The following is a 19943-nucleotide window of genomic DNA, read 5'->3' on the forward strand; positions in this document are numbered from 1 at the left end:
GTTCTACTCTCCCCATTTTATAGATGATGAACCAAGAATCAATGTGGAGAACTTAAGCAACTTGCAAAGGTCAGCTTGAATGAATCAGGACTGTCTAACTATAAAGCATGACATTTTCCACTTCAGCCCTCATTGCATTGAAGAAGTTCATGAAAAAGGAACCATCATTCTTTGGCATTCCTAATCTCTGAAGTCAGTCACTTTCCCATTATGTGTTCTTAGGTTACTGAGTGGCAAATGGATAAAATTCCATCCTCCAGAGATCCATGATCAACTTCTCGCCCCTGCTTCCACCCAGGACCTTTGTGTATCACATACTTCTTACTCTGAGTGGAATGTCCTTAATTGGATATCTCCTAGTTACCCATGAAGATTCAGCTCAGACATCACCTCTTCCAGGAAGCCTTTCTGACTTTACTGCCCTCACCCCCACAAAACTAATTTGGATGCCTTTTGTCTAGGCATCTGTAGAACTTTAGTGAAAGACCTTATAAAATAAGCTATATGCTGTGTAGGTAGCTGTTATCTGCTCATTACTCCCTAGAGTGGGAGTCCAGGGAGCAGAATATCTGACCCTGATTGTATTGTTCTTCTGATATCCAACATAATTGTACAGTGCCTGCAACACACCAGGCCCTCCTTTAATACTCATGGAATGAAGGAATTCCTTCTTCATTGATTTGGAGTCTGACATAACTTTGGCAAAGAAATGGGTTGAAGTGTGTCTTTACCAAATCTCCTAGGCTAGGACAAAATAGTGGATATAAATTAGATTATAGGGGAAAAACAAACAAACAAAAAAACAATGAAAGCAATCCTTTCATTGTGTATGAAAGCTTTTTCCTTCTGGGTTTCTCAGAAACTAAGGAGGATGCAGAGACTTGAATCAATCAAATTTATATTAAAATGCATCTGATGTATCAATATAAATCAATTTATATATATATGTATAAGCATATATATGTTCATGTGGGGGCACATAAATAAACCCACACATATTCATGAGCATGAATTCATAAAAATAGACTATCACAATTTTAATAAGCTGTCTGTTGGATCACAGCAGGCTCAGCAAAAGGATAAAGTCCATTAATACTCTCAGGTTGGCTGTTCCTCCGGAGTCATCCAGTTGCTTTAAATCTCCTGTGGTTGGTCATAAAGCTATTTCCCTCTTTACCTCTTCCTTTAAAAGGAGCTAGCATTACTGAGAGCTTTTGCAATGTTATACTCAACAGAGGTGATCTCATTTAATCCTCATGTTTGGACAAATCCATAGGTCCTGAACCCAAAGAAAATGGGTCAAAGCAAAAGCAAGTCAAGAATTTTACTGAAATCAAAAATGCTCAGTAAGAAAGCAGGAAGAACAAGGGCAAGAAGACTAAGAAAAAGGGGTGCCTGGTGGCTCAGTGGGTTAAAGCCTCTGCCTTCAGCTCAGGTAATGATCCCAGGGTCCTGGGATCGAGCCCCGCAGTAGGCTCTCTGCTCAGCAGAGAACCTGCTTCCCCCTCTCTCTGCCTGCCTCCCTGCCCAATTGTGATCTCTCTCTCTGTCAAATAAATAAATAAAATCTTAAAAAAAAAAAAGACTAAGAAAAAGAATTATTTTAATTTCAGTTACAAATTAATATTGCTAAATTCAGTTATATAAATTTGTCACATGGGATTATACCAAATTAATTTATCGGTAATAAAGTGAGAGAGTGTGACCATTAGCACAGACTTTTTATCAGAGCAGGGAGGGGTCTTTTCTGTTGATGGAGAGAAAAGCTTTTATCCCACCACCAAACGTTGCTACATGTAAAGGGCTTTCTTACTCGTTGAAAGGGGACAACATTAGAACAGTTGTCCCCAGACTTTTATAATTCACAGACGAAAACATTTCAGAACAAACTTTTATAGGCCAACAAAACTGCCAGCTTATCTTGCCAATAAAATGAAGAGCATGGGAAAAAAAAAAAAAAAGCAAACAGGATTGAAAAACTAAGATCTATTCTCACCATCATTTCAGAAATACAAAAACAACTTAATAGGAAATAGCAAAAAGAAAAAACAGAGTAGGAAGGACAGAATCTTTTAATAAAGGAAGGTCATTTTAGCTTGGTGAAAACCAATACACCCTGCTTGCTTCTCTCATTCTGCCCCGGAGGTTCGGGCACCAGCCTCTAGGGACCATTGCCTCTGCTGTGCCTAGGTTTGAAGTCATGCACATCCTGATTTAAGTTCAGGCCCTATAAATTCCTCACTGTGATACTTGGAGCAGGTTACTCCGCTTTCCTGACCTGGGATTTCCTCCTGTGTCAGATGAGGGTTATATCTGACTGACTATTAATTTCCTAGGGCTGTTATAACAAAGTATTACCGTCTAGGTGGCTTAAAGCTGCATAACAGAGCATTACAGTCTAGGTGGCTTACCACATCAGAAATGTATTGTCTCATGGTTCTGGAACCCAGAAATCTGAAATCAAGAGTTGGCAGGGCCATGCTCCCACTTCAGGTACTAGAGGAGGATCTGTCTCGGGCCTCTCTCCTAGCTTCTGGGAGTGCCTGGGCTTTCAGCATTTTTTAGTGTTCTTACTTGCACATACTTGTGTCCAAATTTCTCCCTTTTATAAGGATATTAATCTTACTGGACTAGAGACCCACTCTACTCCACTAGGATGACTTCTTATTGCATCTGACACAATCCGTCTTCCAAATAACATCATGATCTGAGGTATTGGGGGGTTAGGACTCCAACATACGAGTTTTGGGGGGATAAAAGTTAACTTACAGCACTGACCAATCTCATGGAATTGTATCAAAGCCATTCACAGGACAGGCTGAAGGCTTTGTAAAGTACCAGAGCAAAGTAAGTTTGTGGTTTCTTTTGTTTTGCTTTATTTTTTTTTGTTTTGTTTTTAAGATTGTATTTATTTATTTGTCAGAGAGATAGAAAGTACTAGTAGGCAGAGGGGCAGGCAGAGGGAGAGGGAGAAGCAGGCTCCCTGCTGAGCAGGGATCCCGATGCAGGGCTTGATCCCAGGACCCTGGGATCATGACCTGAGCTGAAGGCAGAGGCCTCAACCCACTGAGCCACCTAGGTGCCTTGTGTCTGTTTTTTCTAAAAAAGTTTATAACTGAGGAATTTATGATTTAGGAACAAGAGGCAATTTACAGAAGGATATGTAACTAGGAATTAGTGAAGATAGGACTTTGAATGGATCCACTTAATATTTTAAACACCTGTTACGTGGCAAGCCCTATTCTAGTGCTAGAGATTTAGCCTTGAATAAAATAGACAAGGCCCTCGACCTCATGGAGCTTACATTCTAGTGGGGGGTGGATAAATGTTAGTGAAATAAACAAGTAAATATATAACATACACTGAAGTAGAGATAAGTACTCTCAATACAAATAAAGTCCAATAAGGGAGGAGCAAGTAACAGGGGAATGGGAGACGCCCTTCTCTGTAGGATGTCAGAAGACTTCTATGAGGAGAACTGTATGAAGGTTCCTGGCAATAGTGCAGGCGCGGGTTCTCAGTGAAAGGGGGGCCAGTGAAGGGAAGTGAGTGAGAATAGGGGAGTCTGATTTTTGTTTTAAAAGAATCCCTTTGGCTGCTGTGTGGACAGTAATTTGTAATAAGGCAAGAGTCAATAGGAAGGAAACCAGTAGGAGGTGAGTGCAGAGATCCCTGTGACAGCTGGGAGTGGTATAGACTGGGGATAAGAGGAAAGCTCTGTGATAAATATGGAAGACAGAATAACAGCATTTGCTGATGAAGAAGATGTGGGGTAGAAGATAATAAGAAGAGTCCAGAACAACTGCCAGGTTTGGGACCAGAGCAACTCAGGGAATGATTATGCCGTTTATTGAAACATATTGAGTGCACACCAGATTTGGGAAAAGAAACCACAGTTTGGTTTTGGACATTTTAAATATGAAAAGTCTATCTGATGGTCACATGGAGATTCTTAGATATGATATGCAACTCGTTGTAAAAATCTGGAGTTCAGGGCACAGTTTGGGATTAGCGGTAGGTACTCTGTAGGGGGCATTGAAGCCTTGACTGGCTGTTATGGTTTAGCAAGTAAGTGCAGCTAAGGAGGTCTAATCATGAGCCCTTGGGCACTATATAAATTTTAGAAGATAGGAGAAGGACCCCGCAGGAGAGACTTCGAGAAGGATGGGTTGAGGAGGTCAGAGGGGCCAGAGGGGTGAGAGGGGGTCTCAGGTACCAAGTTAGGACAGGAGTTGATTCTGGGAAGTGGTAACGAATTGTGCCAAAGGGCTGGGAAGAGATTGAGTACACGGGACTACCTGGCCATTGGTTTTATTAGTGTTCAGGTCATTACTTACCTAATAAAAGCAATTCTGGTGGGATTTGGGGGTAAAGTCAGTCAGTTAAGGAGAGAAGAGGATAGGAGGAAGTAAAAGCGATATGAACAGACACTTCTATTTTGTGTTCTCTGCTACCTCAATTTCTTCAAATCAGTAGTTCTAACAGTTCCAAGAGCAGGCTGTGCAGTCTTGGACTGCTCATTATTCTGACTGTGCCATTTATCAAATCATCTAACCTCCCCAGCCACAGTGTCCTCATCTACAAAGTAGGGATAATCGTATAGCCCATTTGAAAATGCTGTGAGGGTTAAGTGAGATAAGTAATAAGTTTAACACCTTACTAGCCCATCACTGTCATGATGAATTTTGCTCAATAAATACTACAACTTTCCCTAGTGTCAGCCAAGTATTGGTGTAGTCTCAAGGCTCCACATAGTTTGTTCGGTCTAGGAGCAACTGATAGCATGAGGGAATAATTATGACAGAAGACATGTTACTGTATGAGGGCACCTGGGTGGCTCAGTCAGGTAGGCATCTGCCTTCAGCTTAGGTCATGATCCCAGGGTCCTGGGTTAGAGGCCTGCACCCAGCTCCCCACTCAACAGGGAGTCTGCTTCTCCCTCTGGGTCTCCCCCCTCTCTCTGCTCTCACTCTTTCTCAAATAAGTAAAATCTTTTTAAAAAGAATTTATGTTAGGATTATCCTTGATATGGGAACAGAGCAGTACGTTATAATGTAAAAACTATAACACTCCTCTATATAAATTTTCCACGGGATGTATCATGGCAGAATAGCCAGGCAGTACAGGGATATATACAAAGAAATGGCTCTGGCAGAAATTTTGGGGCATCTTGGCAGACAAAGGATCTGGAAATCGTGGAAAGATTTAGCATAGACCAAGCCTCATCAGGCCTCATCAGGGTGGATAACTGACATATCAACATATAGGAAATAACCATTTACCTTGTAAGCATAGTTATCACTTATTTATTCTTTGCTATACATGGTGTTTACCCCTTCCCTTTCTAGCCATTTAGAAACTCAAGTCCCTCTCTCCAAACCCCCAATTATGTTGCATACCTCTGTTCCTATAGTGCCCGGCATTAAGTATGGTCATGAAAGAGGGGGTACCTCATCCAGGCATATTCCAGACCTCCTAGTAAGATGCTTATAAGGAAAAATAAATGAGGAAGGGAGAGACTATATGTGAACAAATTAACTTGGCCCTTGAGTCATTCTCTAGAAACAGAGCTAGGAAAATCTCTCCTGTTTAAGTCTGCATAACCTGGAACATTGTAACATTACCTTGTCCCATAGAGGGCTACCACTGATGTTGCTCAAGGAATGTTGATTGCATACGTTGAAGATGGCAGATTCTTAAATAGATGGATTTATCAGACTGAGAGCTCACAGGTGGCCAAATGCTAGGGTATATTGACTTAGGACAGGAGTTTGCAGTGGAAAGTGGAAGCTTCGAGAAGGAGATAACCTGTCTCCTTACCCGGCATACCTTGACTTAATGGCAGTAGAGGTATAGCCATGTGCAGAAATTCACGGTCATGATGAATTTTGGGACAGGTACTTGTTTGAAATAGGTGACGTTAGCCCAGTTGGTCTCACTGTGAACAGCCAACGACTGAAAAAATGCTTTCCTGGGCTGGTGAGTTCATTTGACTAAGAGTGGAGGTGGAGTAGAGAGATGCTACTGAGCTGAACAGGCAACGCGAGCAGAGCCCCGGGCCTGCTGTTCCCCGGCAGAGAGCCCAGTATTCCTGGTGACATTCTGCCGTCTAGATGATGGACATCTCGGAGGCTGTTGTCCCTTCTTCACAGGCAGGCAGATGGGAAGACTCCTTGGCAAACACCAGTTGACATTTTAAGAGACAGTATAAAGGGAAAGTGAGGCAGAAATCCATTTTCCAAAAAGAAGTATGCTAAGAAAAATAATGGTTTAGGGTTATGTACTGTAAGTCAGGCACTGTACTTTCTTCATCTCACAAGGTGAGAATTAGCAAACCCATTTTATAGATAAAGCAACCCATTTTACAATGAATTAGTGACAAAACCACGGTGTAAACACAAGTCCGTTTGGTTCCAAAACCAAAGATATTTTTCTAATTTCTACGAATGGCCATAGTAAATAAATCTGCTCCCAGGGCTCATCTGCCTCTGAGAATTAAGTAGGAAACACTGCTTGGGAAGGGGTGATATGTTTAAGTGTGGGCTCTGCAAGCAGCTTGCCTGGAGTCGGTTCCAGCCCTGCCACTGAGCAGCTGGGATCCCGCTCGGACTTGTTCACCTCTCTGAATGTCAGTTTTCTCATCTGCCATATGCTGTTCACGATAGCTAATACTTACCTCATCAGGGTGTTTTGAAGATTAAATGAGTCTAAGCACCTAGAACACTGCCTGACACGTAAGAAGGGCTCAGCAGTAGCTCTTCTTATTATCAAAAGCATGTTTTCCAGCACTGATATTCAGTGAATACAAAGAAACAGTACTGACCTTGTCATCGAGGAAGCAAAGAGCTCAGGCACTGCTCTGCTCCTCCCCACAGCCCGCCTACTAATGATTTGGGGTCAGTCAATGATACTGTAACTGATTGCTGCATCTCTTCTCATATCCAGGGCTTCCATGCTCTAGAGGTAGCATAGTAGGGTAGAACAACACTGTTTTTGACATCAGAAGACTTGGGTTGAGGTTCAGGCTCAAATCACATTTGGAAACTGTGGGATCTGGGCAAGTCCCTTTATCTTTCTTGCCAGGGGTTCCCCATCTGCACAGCGAGCAGGTTGAACTCCCTCATGGCCAGGGTTCCTTGAAACCCCTGGATTTTGGTGAACAACCAGCAAAGTCCCTTAACTCCCTGAGCCCTGGCGGCTCATTTATACCGTAGCGCTACACCTCTCCTGGTTCCTGAGAGGCACAGAGAGAGCGAAAGTGTCTGGTACACTGTGACGTGCTTGCAAACGTGAGGGCTGATCTTTACCAAACTGTGATGAGAATTAACCCCGAGTACTGTGGCCCGCGAGGCATACATTTGAGATGCAGGGGCTTTTTGCATTTTGCCATCCTTGCCTGCCTCCCACTGGGTTGGGTGGATCCACCTTAACAAGGTGTGGGGGAAGGCGAGTGGAGCATGGGGGTGCAGTAGTGATGGTGGGAAAGCGTCTTATTGGTTAATGCTGGTACATCCCCGGCACCAATTACTGTCACTGCTCCTAAAGCTGATATATTTATCAGGATGAGTTACAAGGAAGGCTATGTACCCAAGGAACAAGACGGCTGCATGGTCACCCCCTGTGATGTAAAATATAAGAGTCTAGGAGGGGCTGTTTTATAATTCATCAGGTCTCGCTAGTGAGTTCCGTTGGAGTCTTAGTTATAAAGGCAAGTGTGAACCGGACGGCAGACAGGAGAACCTGGCACCAAGGAGACGGAGAAGCTGCCTGTGGTGCCTCCTGCCTCCTCCCTGCTTTGTTCCAATAATTTTGTGCTCGGTAAGTTCCCTGGCTTTGCAGCTAATCGTTGTCGTTGAATAAGCTTGGCAAATGAATGTGTAGTTTGGAGTATGCACTTGCTGTCAGAAGTGTGTGTCAGTGTTTGGGCTTCTGACAAATTCCACAGTTCCCTTTAATGAACAAAATAGCTTAAAAGATGAAACAAAACCCGACAAATCAATTATTCACCTTGATCCTTGGAAGGCTGCTTTCTTTGGTTGCTAAAGTTTCTCAGGTTTCATTCTGTCAGTTTCATTTGTTGGAGGAGCTTTGAAAAGAGCAAGTCTCTTTGTCACGAAAATTGTTTTTCTTAGCTGCCAAAAGGAGGTACGTACAGGGTGGTTTGACCATCCCCACCCCCAGCTTACTCTCCCCAGCAATCAGTAAATCTTAAAACAGACCGCTTGCCTGGTAACCAGCTCCAGCAGAGCTGAACCTGTGCAAGGCAAGATTCAAATTGCAATCTTTTGTGTGAACAGAACCGAGGGGCTGTGAATAATTGTCATTGTGGAGATGATTGTGAAACTCGGTGTGGTGGTAGTCCCTGCGTTTTGCTGGGATGGAATCAGAATCCGGAGGAGATTTGCATTTGGCATGCCTGTTGATGATGTGAAAAGGGAGTGAAAGAAAAGCCTGGTTCGAGCGGAATGAGCGGTACAACACACCCATAGGACAAACAAATGCACACGGCATGACTGTTGAATTTGAGTAACTTGTAATTGTTTTCTCTAGTTTCCTATTCCCGTTAAGAATTACCTGAAGCTGTGTTTTGATCCTCAGTGGGTATGCTCCAGGTCCTCGATCTGGATCCTGGTGAGGGGCAGGGTGAGCTCTAACTCCTGGTCAGCTAGCCATAGGAAGTCATTTCCTCCTCCGAAGGAGAGACGCGAGAGCTGTACCTTCCCGGACTCCTTTCTGCTGTGTTCTTTTGCCTCTGTCCAAATCTCATGGAAACCAAAAGCTTGACGTACTTTTTTTTCTTTTTCTTTTTTTTTCTTCTTCCTTTTTTTTTTTTTTTTTGCAGTAACAGATTTAACTGTGGTGTCATATGGCATATTATATATGGAGAGGAATAGCAAGACATTTTTCTGAATGTTTAAGTGTGTCTGGCTTGTTGACATTTGCTTTATTTCCCCAGCAAGGAGCTACTGTCTTCCGAACCCATACGTGTTTGTCTGTCCGAAGTCTTTACTTTACGCATAATTGCACTTTCTCTTGGCATGTAGAATCTGTAGATCCGACAAGAACATCCTCTTTATCCCCCAGGAAACAACTTGTTTTAGCATCTCTTTGAAAAGAATGATGCATTTATTTTTCACCAGGGGCTTAGCTTGCTCTTGCTTTTTCCTGACAAAAATTTTGGTCATCAGTACCGCTATGCTTCCGATAAAGTTATTTCTCCTTTCCTAGTATACTTTCTGATTGCACCAAAACTTGGCAGATTTGGAATGTGGAATATATCTTTTGGCAGGAACACATTTTTCAGGCATATTTCTTTTGTCCATAAATAGCTTTTCCATATTTTCCATTTCTCTGAAGAAGTTCTGTTTAAAAGACCAGAGGAGTGATGTATTATGGTTGGCACTTAGGGGTGTGTAACCTGAGACTTGGTTTCTAATCTCCAAAGGGCTGCCCCACATGGGGTCTGTAAAATGTCTTTTCTTCTTATGTTCAAGCTCAAAGCCTCTGGGCTCCAGCACTAATGATTAAGGTAGCAAATTCAGCAGATCCTTGCAGGTATAAACAAACATCTGCATCTGAAGATCTGACCAGTCCGTGGGGCTTTGTAAAGCTCAGGACACACAGTTGAAGGTTCCTGAAAATGTTAATATATTTTAATATCAAGAACAATCTAGTTGTAAAATACTTTTGCGAGGTATCATACATTGGATTTTATTGTGCCACATTTTTAAAAATCGCACAACAGAGCCCATGGTTTATTTTGTTGCAGTATCTGGGTTTTGATCCAGCGTGGTTTAATCGAGAAATAAACCAGTGTACCGATCTCAGTAAACTGAGTTTCTTCTTATTTGGTGGCGGTTTTTTCATCTTCTCCACCCACCAAGAATAAGACCTATTTATAGCAACAAAAGAAAATTTAGCATGAGTTATTCCCAATTAAATCTGCAGCAAGACAAACATGAACTGTGACAAGAACCTTCTGAGAAAGCACATACACACGAAAATACGTCTCTCAACAAAGGATTAAAGATTTTATTTATTTATTTGACAGATAGAGATCACAAGGAGGCAGAGAGGCTGGCAGAGAGAGAGGAGGAAGCAGGCTCCCTGCTGAGCAGAGAGCCTGATGCGGGGCTCGATCCCAGGACCTGAGCTGAAGGCAGAGGTTTTAACCCACTGAGCCACCCAGGCGCCCCTCAACAAAGGATTAAAAGCCAAAGAGGCATTAACACTTTGCCTATATGACATAGATCATTTTCTTTGAGAGAGGTTGGGAAGGGTGAAAGGGGGAGAGGTTTGTTTAAAGGAGCTCTCCACTGCATGGGAATGGAAAAGGGCAGGGGCTTTGTGTGGCCGTGGTCCACACCTCACGCTCCTTATCTGACGCATGGGGGAGGGGAGAGTTAGGAAGGTGACTCCAGGGAAATGTTGTCTATAAAGCGCCCGGTACCCTGTGTGGCACAAAGGGGACCCAGTAAAAGGCAGTCGTTCTTGTTATGTGTTGAATTTCACAAAATATATTAACAAAGTTTGATGTTGGTTTTGAAAGAACTGTACATAGTAAATAGAAAGGTTATAAAAAAATTTTCCTGTTCGTAAGATATAGTTCTTATAGCTAGATAATCTGTTTTTGTTTCTGTTTTAGAAACCTAGTAAAGATGGTATTATCACCTTTCAGTGTACTTCTAATTAATTCTCAGAATGGCATCCAAAATCCTTACGTTATTCAAAGAACAAACTTGGTTTCAAATGGGGACCATGGAAGCAAAATGATGTCAAATAATATTCTAGCCTTCTAAGTTTTTTGCTCAAGAATGATTAGGTCGTAACTCCGGCCTTAACACTGCATTAAAGTACCTGATTACTATAATAAATATCATTTATTAAGTCCCATGCAGAATGCCCAATGTCTTAACCTTTATTTTCTCCCTTTAGTCCTCATCACTCTCCTACTAGGTAGGGTCTCTTTTGCTTCCCATTACCAAATAAGGAAATGAGATTAGAGAAAATCTTGTTTAAATACTATTAATTTAAATTGGGGCATGGCAATATCAGAATTTGAACTCAGGCCTGCCTGACTAGAATCTATACTGCAACTGTAATACACTGAAATTATCCAATAGGATTTGCCCCGCTCTACATGTTTCCATTTTGAAAATTTGACCCTATATTCTGCTTTGATTATTCTCCCCACATACTTAATTAACCTCTATCAAGTTAGGGGGTGTTAAAAAATAATATTGAAGATTTCCTTTTCTTGTGCTCTCGTATTTGGTCTGTGCCAATCAAGATCTCATTTCCTGGGGGGCACCTGGGTGGCTCAGTGGGTTAAGCCGATGCCTTCGGCTCAGGTCATGATCTCAGGATCCTGGGATCGAGTCCCATATCAGGCTCTCTGCTCAGCGGGGAGCCTGCTTCCTCCTCTCTCTCTGCCTGCCTCTCTGCCTCCTTGTGATCTCTCTCTGTCAAATAAATAAATAAAATCTTAAAAAAAAAAAGATCCCATTTCCCTGAGCTCTCTTTATAATTCTCACCAAAATATAAAACTTACTATAAAAAGATATAATAATTTAAAAGACTATAAATTTACCAAATTCAAAATAAGTTCTAAAGGTTACCCTGAATCACTACTGCCCTTTGACCTGGGCAGCCTTCCTCTACAACCTCTGATTTTAGAGGAGTCTGCCAAGAGGTGGGCGCATTGGGATCTTGCTCTCTAGACCATATTCTGGATAAATAGAGCCCCAGAATTTCTTCCACAAACAAGCCTGAGTCCACTTCCAGGAATGGTATACTGTGCCCACCCCTGGGTGTGAAGGAGAACCAGTAGGCTGCTATGTGTCTGGGAGTTGGGGGATGAGGCTAAGGGATGGATGGGAATTTGTTGATCAGAGCTCGGACTCGTGAGTTGGGATCTTCACACACTGACATGAAAGTCCGTTCGTGGTGCAAGAAGAAACAGCGGCAAAGAAGAGGGGCTGGCCCAGGTCTGGGGACCTCTACTTGTGTTCTTGCTCTGGGCCCCAAAAGTGTTAGGGACCGCCCTACCCTGTGCTGAAGAGTACATCCTTATATTGCAGAACAGTGAAGCTAAAATTGTAGTGGGTGGATGTTGTGGGGCTTTTGTTTATTTTTGCTTTTTTTGATCTTTTCCCCCATTAAACTGACAGAAATCACTCGAACAGGAAAGTAGCCAAAGCTATAAAGATCTCAGACTAAAAGCTTTTTAGGTTCCACTTTGGAACTGACAGCAACATGATCTATCGAGGCTACACGTTGGCCTTCCTTCCAGTTCAGAGGCATAGACGGACTTTGGAGGGTGACTGGAGGGTCAGCTGGAAGAAAACTCTCTGCTGTTTATCTTTTTATGCCATTTGAAAATACAGCTGCTCAGAGAGACTGTTGTTAATTTCAGGTGCCCTTTTCTTATCTGTAGTTTCAAATTGTGGTTGTAACCCTTTGTGGTATGGACTCATGGAAGGCTACCTGAAGCATCCATGTGGGACATGGCCTTACAGGCTGTGAAAAGCAGCAGTGGCATGGAATGGCTCTGTGTGGCCTTCGGTCATTATCACGGCCCCTTCTTCTGTCCAGGCCTCATGCTTGCAAAGGCTCCTTTTCATTTCCTGTTGTATTGGATTCTAAGACCCTCCTAAGAAGAACTAACAGCCAGGAGTCCCAGGTAGCAAACTCTCTAATTATTATGAATCTTTGATGATTTAGGGTTGTTGTTGTTGTTGTTTTCTTTTTAATGCAATAGACGCTGTTATGCAATGAAGAGTAATTCTTGGTTTTGTTTTTGTTACTCTCCCTCAAGTACTTTCTAGATGGCGAGGCAAAATACCTCTTGGGAAGTACTCCTTATCCCGAATCTTATAACCTTGCTTTCCTTATCTGTAAAGCAAGTATAGTCATTCCTGTCTCAGGCTGTTGGGAAGATGGAAGTGAGAAAATTCATGTCCCAATAAACAGCTATTCCCTCAGCCATGTGGAAACATCTGGCACAGCAAATATTTTACATATAGTGTGACTACAGTAAATGTTGACTCAATCTGAAAGTAAAACAGTTAGGGACACTTGGGTGACTCAGTCATTTGAGCATCCAGCTCTTGATTTCGGCTGAGGTCATAATATCAGGGTCATGAGATCAGGCCCCACGTTGGGCTCCGCACTCAGTGCAGAGTCTTCTTGTCCGTGTCCCTCTGCTCCTCCCCATGCTCTCTCTCTCCCTTTCTTTTCTTCTCTCTCAAATAAATAAGTCAAATCCTAAGAAGAAAAAGAAAAGAAAATATAGCAGTTAAGCTGATGACTCTATGACGACCAAGGTGTACACCATAATTTATTTTGCCCAGCAGAGGTGGTAGTAGGAATGGTTCAAGGAGATAAAACACCAACAAAAACAGGACAAAACAAAATTTATCATTTAACCTCTACATTGGCAACTCCTGACAATGTCCAACCTGGGTAGTGATGATGCCATTGATTTTTACCTCCTTTGTTTATGTTTTATGCATCTTTTGGGACTTTGTAATGAGCATGCGTTGTTTATACAATTAGGAAGAAAAAGGAGAAAAAGTATTTTTTAGGGTATTGGATTAAAGTGGGAAAGGGTGATGGATTGATTGTGGAAGATATCTAACTCCATGGAGAAGCCAAGTCAAATATAAAAAAAAATATTCAAAATACTTGGGAAAGAGATGTTTTCCAGTCTGAATAATCCAGATGAGCTTATTTTATTTACTTGTTGAGGTGTTTTATTTTGTTTTGGTTTGGTTTTGGTCTTTTATTATTCATTTATTAGGCATAGACTAGTGCCAGATGTTCTGCTGGGTGCTAAGATTACAAAGATGAAAAATTAAGATCTTTGAACTCAAGGGGTTTATAATCCAAGGGAAAGAAAGTCATGAGCCTACAATTTGAGTGTGAGTCTCACTGTGTCATCAGAGGAGCAGGTAAGCTTGCCCTCTAGTACAAGTAACAGAAACAACCATGACTCGAACTAACTTGCTCAGTAAAGGGAATGGGTTGGTAATCATAACCTAAACGTACAGCAGTAAAGCCAACTTTAAGATATCTGATGCTGTGGCTCCTGAGATTGTCAAGAAATCCATTTCTTTTGGTTTTGTCCTACTGCCTCTTACAGTATTGGCTGCACCCTAAGACTAAATGCTTTTGTGATCCTTGGACAGTTGTCAAAGGCTCCTGGGCAACTTGTTTTCTTAGTCTTATCTTGCCTGAAAGAGATCCTGCAAGTGGCCCATAAAATTCACTTTGAAAAGACTGACTTACCCATGAACATAAAACCATGTCACTAGCTGTATTCTTGAGCTTAGAATAAAGTCAGCCTCCCTGTGACTTTAATGAGTTCCTAAACAAAATCTGGCACCTGTTGCTATTGGGAGGGGATGGTGGTGATGATGGATGCTGGCCCAGCATTCAAAAGCTATCTTCAACTTGTGATTTATGCAACACATCATTTACAAACGTTCACTAGAATTAACGTGTAGCATAATGGAAAGAAGGCCATGCATAGGATGGTGCATTTCCTTAGATTGACTTCCTTGTTGAGTAGGAGTTTGCCAACGGTTAAGAAACACAGAAAGCTCTCTGCAGTCACAAAAACTAACCAGGTAATTGATCAGCTCTCTGCTTATCTTATATTGGCACTATTGCAAAAATTACCAGCCAGAAGCCATCTGCCCAGTGGTATAATTAGCAGAAAACCTAACGTATCATTTCACCAAATCCTGCTATTGGATGATGGCAGTTGGGTTTTAAGCTAAACTAAAGTCAATGTCCTTTTTTTAATGGCATGACTACAGATGTGGTCAGTTCAGTGTGAACCATAAAATTTACATCCCCTGACTCAAAATTACAGTACTTTAGAGAGACCATACCATTGCCATCTTTTTCCCCCCTTTTTTGCTTTTGATGGAATCCATTCAAGAAAGCTAATGATTCACCAGTGCCTCAAATTTATTTGGATTTTTGATGTCATGAAATTTGTGGTGCTAAAAAACAGGGATACTTTTGACAAAGATGTGTTTGCCAGTTGTATATATGTCACACTGAGAATGAGATAGACTAGAATAAAATATTTGTTAGCCAAATGTCAATGCTTTATGGCAAAATTAGACTTTGGTAAGTTGTGATTCACAGTTTATATAATTTATCAATCCTTCAGTTCTTCAGCCTTGTGCAATACTCACCATTTACTTGAGGAAGTAAGATGTTTCCTGAATAAGATTGTAGTGGATGGGCTTGGGAACAGTTTCCACTAAAACTCCTGGATCCAAATTCAATTAGATGTGTTTGGATTGTTTTCCAGCTTTGCAACATAGAAGAAGTGACAGGACTTAATTACTTTCTTTAGGAAGTATACTCATACTGTTGATCATTTTTCTGGCATCCAAATGTAATCATAAAACTTTTTTTTTTTTTTTTAAACTCATGACGCTTGTCTCAGTATTGTCAACCTGCCTACCTAACAAGCTTGTACCTAAATATTCATTGGTCTAGCTTCTTTTCAAAGAACATTCAGTAATGGCAGGATACAGAATCAAAGTAATTTCCTCTGGCCATTTGCTTCTGGTATAGTAAATCTGTTCAGAAAACCTGAGGCCAGTCATGGGCAACACTAACCCAGCTGTGTCAGTGAGGAATGTAAGACATACTCAGAAAATGTGTGTGAGTTAGAGAAGACTGCAGTAGCCACTCCAGAAATGCTCCACAGGGCACTGGTTTCTTCCTCTTCAGACTAGACAGCTTTTCAGTACGGAGAAAGAAGCAACTAAAAGTAGTGGAAGGACGATGGATAATGTCAATTTAAAAACATGCACATCACCCAGGTATCAAAAGATGTCATTACCCCATGACACGACTTGACTTCCACACAAACCAGGTGAACTCTCTTTTGTTTCATTTTGAGATTTCATTGTACCGGTAGAGAAACAGTGAGAGAAACTGTTTTTGTTTTGTTTTGGTTTTTGTTTTTGCTGAATTTCTTACCTCATCAGTAAGTGTTTCCAGTTTCTGACATATCGGGGTTGTCAAAGAGGTACTAATATTCAGGCTGTGTACAGTATTCCTGGTTCTTAAACCACTGAAATACTTCCATTCTTGTTGGTAAATAGCTTCAACTCAGGGCCCTGGGAGTGCCTCCCTCCCAACTGCTTTCGACCATTCCCCATTCCGGTCCCTTTCACAGGGCTTTCACACATCTCCATGATGGAGTAACTAAGGAGCTCATCAATTAACTGAAGTTTCACTAAGGAGTTAATGCCTGGCACAGCTAGTTGTTAAATATTTTGACATCACTGCTGTATGAGACCCAGCTTATTTTTTAAGAACTTCTGGTTACAGTTGAAAATAACATTCAGACACAGAAAGAACATATAATTTAGTGCTAAGATGTTTAAGACAGCCCTGTGTGATTTTTTTTTTTTAAGGGTGATAAAGGAGATAGTATTTGGGATTGTCTGGAAAAAATTGGTCAGGGGTTTGGATAGGGCAGGAAGGACAAGAGCAGAATGTATAATTTATTTAACCGGTATAACTAAATCCCCCATTTGTTTGCTACCACGTTATCATGTTTACCTCTCATGATAGCACTATGAGAAGAGGAGAAAATAAGGCTTGAATCACATAGCCAGAAAGTGTTGGAAAGCCCATGCATTATCCATTCTTGCCCATTGTACCCAAGACTTGGTATTAGGTGCTAGCATGGTAAATATGAAGATGTATTTTTTTTACTTGTAAGGGCCAAAAACAAACCTAAGGAAATATTGACAGCCCTTAAGTGCATGAAAGAATGTTCCTGGGTCTTCCACAGTCAAGACTGTCATTTTAAAATATGACTGGCTTCAATTGCTCCAATAGCAATATAAAAAGTAGAAATGTGAACCCTAGAGAACTAGCTAAACTCATTATAATTTGATTATCTAATCTTTCAATATTACTCTTCTTATAATCTTTCTATAGAGTGGGAACATTAGAAAAAGCACACAGCCTAAACATTTAGTCTGTTGACAAAGTTTTGCTTTCCATCTTTAAATGGAAACTGAAAGAACAAGACTATTAATGATTTTATAACAAATCTTTTTAATTCTGCTTTCTAGTTTATGCCTTATACAACAATGAGCATGTCCCTGTTGTAATTTGATTATTTAGGAAAATGTACATTTATGCACCAGAGTATGGCATTACCTCCTTTCTTCCAAAAATATCTCACAGTGAGTTCCCCGAGGGCAAGGATTTGATTTCTTTTATTCTTATGTGCCCAGCAACTAGCATGGTTAACCGATGGGTACTAGGTAGTACATTCTTCAAGGGAAGATGAAGACAATGTGAGATTGAGAAGTTGGAGAATAATTTCTAAAGCTGAGCCTTGAAGATGATGCAGGAATTTACTGCCTCTGCAGACAAGGACATTATAAGGAGATGGTGCATACTGAGCAGTGTTTCCGAAATAAGAATGGTCACAAAGTTTTCACGTTTAAGGAAAGAAAGGAAGGCCTCAGTGTCTTTGCAGTGTTTTCTTGCTCCTGGCAACCTATTTTTCTGGACTTAATTTCCTACTCCCATCTTCTTTGTCTTATCCTGGACTCTTCTTTTAAACTTCAGACTTCTTTGGGGTGCCTGAGTGGCGCAGTCGGTTAAGCATCCGACTCCTGGTTTCCGCTCAGGTCAGGATCTCAGGATCCTGGAGTCAAGCCCTGCACCAGGCTGCACGCTCAGCATGGAGTCTGCTTGAGATTATCTCTCCTCTGCCCCTCCTGCTCATGCTTCCTCTCTCCCCACCTTCAAATAAATAAATCTTTAAAAAAATAAAAAAATAAAATTCAGACTTTTTCAACAAACAAGAAAGAAAAGAAAGGACAGGGAGCCACTTAAAGGACAGATCATGTCAATTAATTATAATTAGTTGAACCTTGTTGGATCCATATTCAAACAAACTGTAAAAAAGAAAATTCATGACATTCATGAGACAGAGATTTGAATACCAACTGGATATTTGATGGTAAGTTGTTGGTGATATTTTAGAGGTTATAATGGTACTGTGGTGATTTTCAAAATGGGTCCTTATCTTTTACAGATACACACTGACATATTCCCAGATGAAATAATTTTTATCAGAATAATAAAGGAGAGAGAAAATGACTAGGGATACAGATAAATCAATACATAAATAAGCATTATTCAGGGTTTGTTTGTTTGTTTTTGTTTTTTTCATCTTCCTAAAAGATGTTTCTCTTCCTGCCCTCCCCACCAGTGAGGGGTTTCATTTTCTTGCTATATCCCAAATGCTCTAGGCATGTTGTATAATTATCTGTGTATGTGGGTTACCATCACCGGAAGGAGCTCATTAGTAAGGACTGAGATTTTTCTTTGTCCTCCCATCGACTGGCTCGTAGGAAGGGCTCAATAATGTTGGATAGAAAGTTGAAAAATAAATGAGTGGATACAGACCTCTAAGGTCTACATCAGGGTGTGTGATTCAAGCAGTGGGCTCCTCTTCATTTCTCTTATTTCCATACGATTCCTAAAAAAACAAATCTTAATTCATGTTCTATATACAAAACAGTATTCGCTCATAAGAAAGCCAGGAATGCAACAGCCTAGTTGAAATTAGATAATTCACACATTTGCATTTAATATTCATGAAATGCCATGTTGTGAGGTCCTGTTCTTAATTAGTGTAAGATAGCATTGTTCCAAACCTATTTAGTTGTTATAGAGATAAGGAAAACATAAAGAAAAACACTTTCCATTTAAAATTTTTTAATTAAATTATGGTTATCTGAAACTTTTTTGCATATAAATTTAGAAAACTTCTGAGGAGACTTTCATCACCTTCCTTGTTAAAGTCTTGTGAGCACTCTTTTGGTCCCTTTGTACTAATGGAAATTGTGCCTCTAAAAAGTAAGGAATGGAAAGACTGGAGGGGGCTTTGCCAGGGATTTAGTCAGTGCTCTTGCCCTTGATCCAAAACTTTGCTGAAGCAGCCAAGATAAACAAAAGTCATCCGCATTTCTATTGTTGTATAAAGTTTTTAAGCAAATCACTCACTGGAGTGGTAACTACTACTAACTACTGTTATTGGAAATATTAATTTACTTATGTTGCCAAACTTTTTTCTTAAAATTTTTTTGTATATATATATATATGTTAACAATAGAAAAGAATCCATCTGTCCCTCCAAATTCTTAGTTACCCACCCAGAAGCAATCCAATGAGATGAATTTCTAACAACATGCATGATATCCCCTAGAGAAACCTGTTTCACAGACCAGATGGGATTTTCTATTTTTTTAATAAAATTTCTTCATCTATGACAACACAAACTTAGAATTTCATGAATATGTACATGAGAGAGAGCCCAAAGGGATTGGTTCCTTCTGTGGTATGCATGTAGTTTCTGACACAAATAAATTAACAAACAAGAAATCTGTATACCCAGGCCTATTACAGTGTCCGATAATAAGTATTGAATATCCATATATAGATCCTTCAGTGAAGTATGTTATTTTTCTTTTTGTATGTCCAGAATCCAGCACAGGACCTAAAAATAAGCGAGAGCTCAGTAAATGTTGACCTTTCCTCCTGCTTTTACCTTCTCCCAGGGGCTTTATCACCTACCACCACAAATACCACTTCATTTGTGATGCATAAAGCAAATGCAGGCGTGAGAAAAACACAGTAATGGAAGAAATAACTGTAACTGGCAGGACTTTGGGGGCAGTGTAGAGCTTAACTGGATGTCTGCTTCTCTCTAATCTTCATTGGATTAGATACATAGATACATAGGTACATTCTGGACTTCAACTGGGTAAGCTGGTTGGGTTAGGTAGATGAGATCCTATACCCACCGAAATGTACATCATTGCCCTAATAGTTGAGAACCCAACGAATTTAAAGCACAGCTGTAAGGTTTGGGGTCTTTT

At 40.8% G+C, this 19943-nt stretch overlaps 1 protein-coding gene across 22 annotated transcripts in view; it reads left to right on the plus strand.

Annotated features, from left to right (window-relative positions):
* The window catches only part of DLG2 (discs large MAGUK scaffold protein 2), a 1588988-nt gene that overhangs the window by 1372806 nt on the left and 196239 nt on the right, over positions 1-19943 (plus strand). Inside the window, exon 1 of one of the 22 annotated variants that reach the window (XM_059187658.1) lies at positions 7545-7818. The exons of the other annotated variants lie outside the window; for them this stretch is intronic. The gene's annotated coding sequence lies outside the window, so the exon portion shown is untranslated. Of the gene's footprint in view, positions 1-7544; positions 7819-19943 lie in introns of those variants that run through there. 22 annotated transcript variants of the gene reach the window in all.

The sequence above is a fragment of the Mustela lutreola genome, chromosome 1 (assembly GCF_030435805.1).
Source record: "Mustela lutreola isolate mMusLut2 chromosome 1, mMusLut2.pri, whole genome shotgun sequence".
Classification (NCBI taxonomy): domain Eukaryota; kingdom Metazoa; phylum Chordata; class Mammalia; order Carnivora; family Mustelidae; genus Mustela; species Mustela lutreola.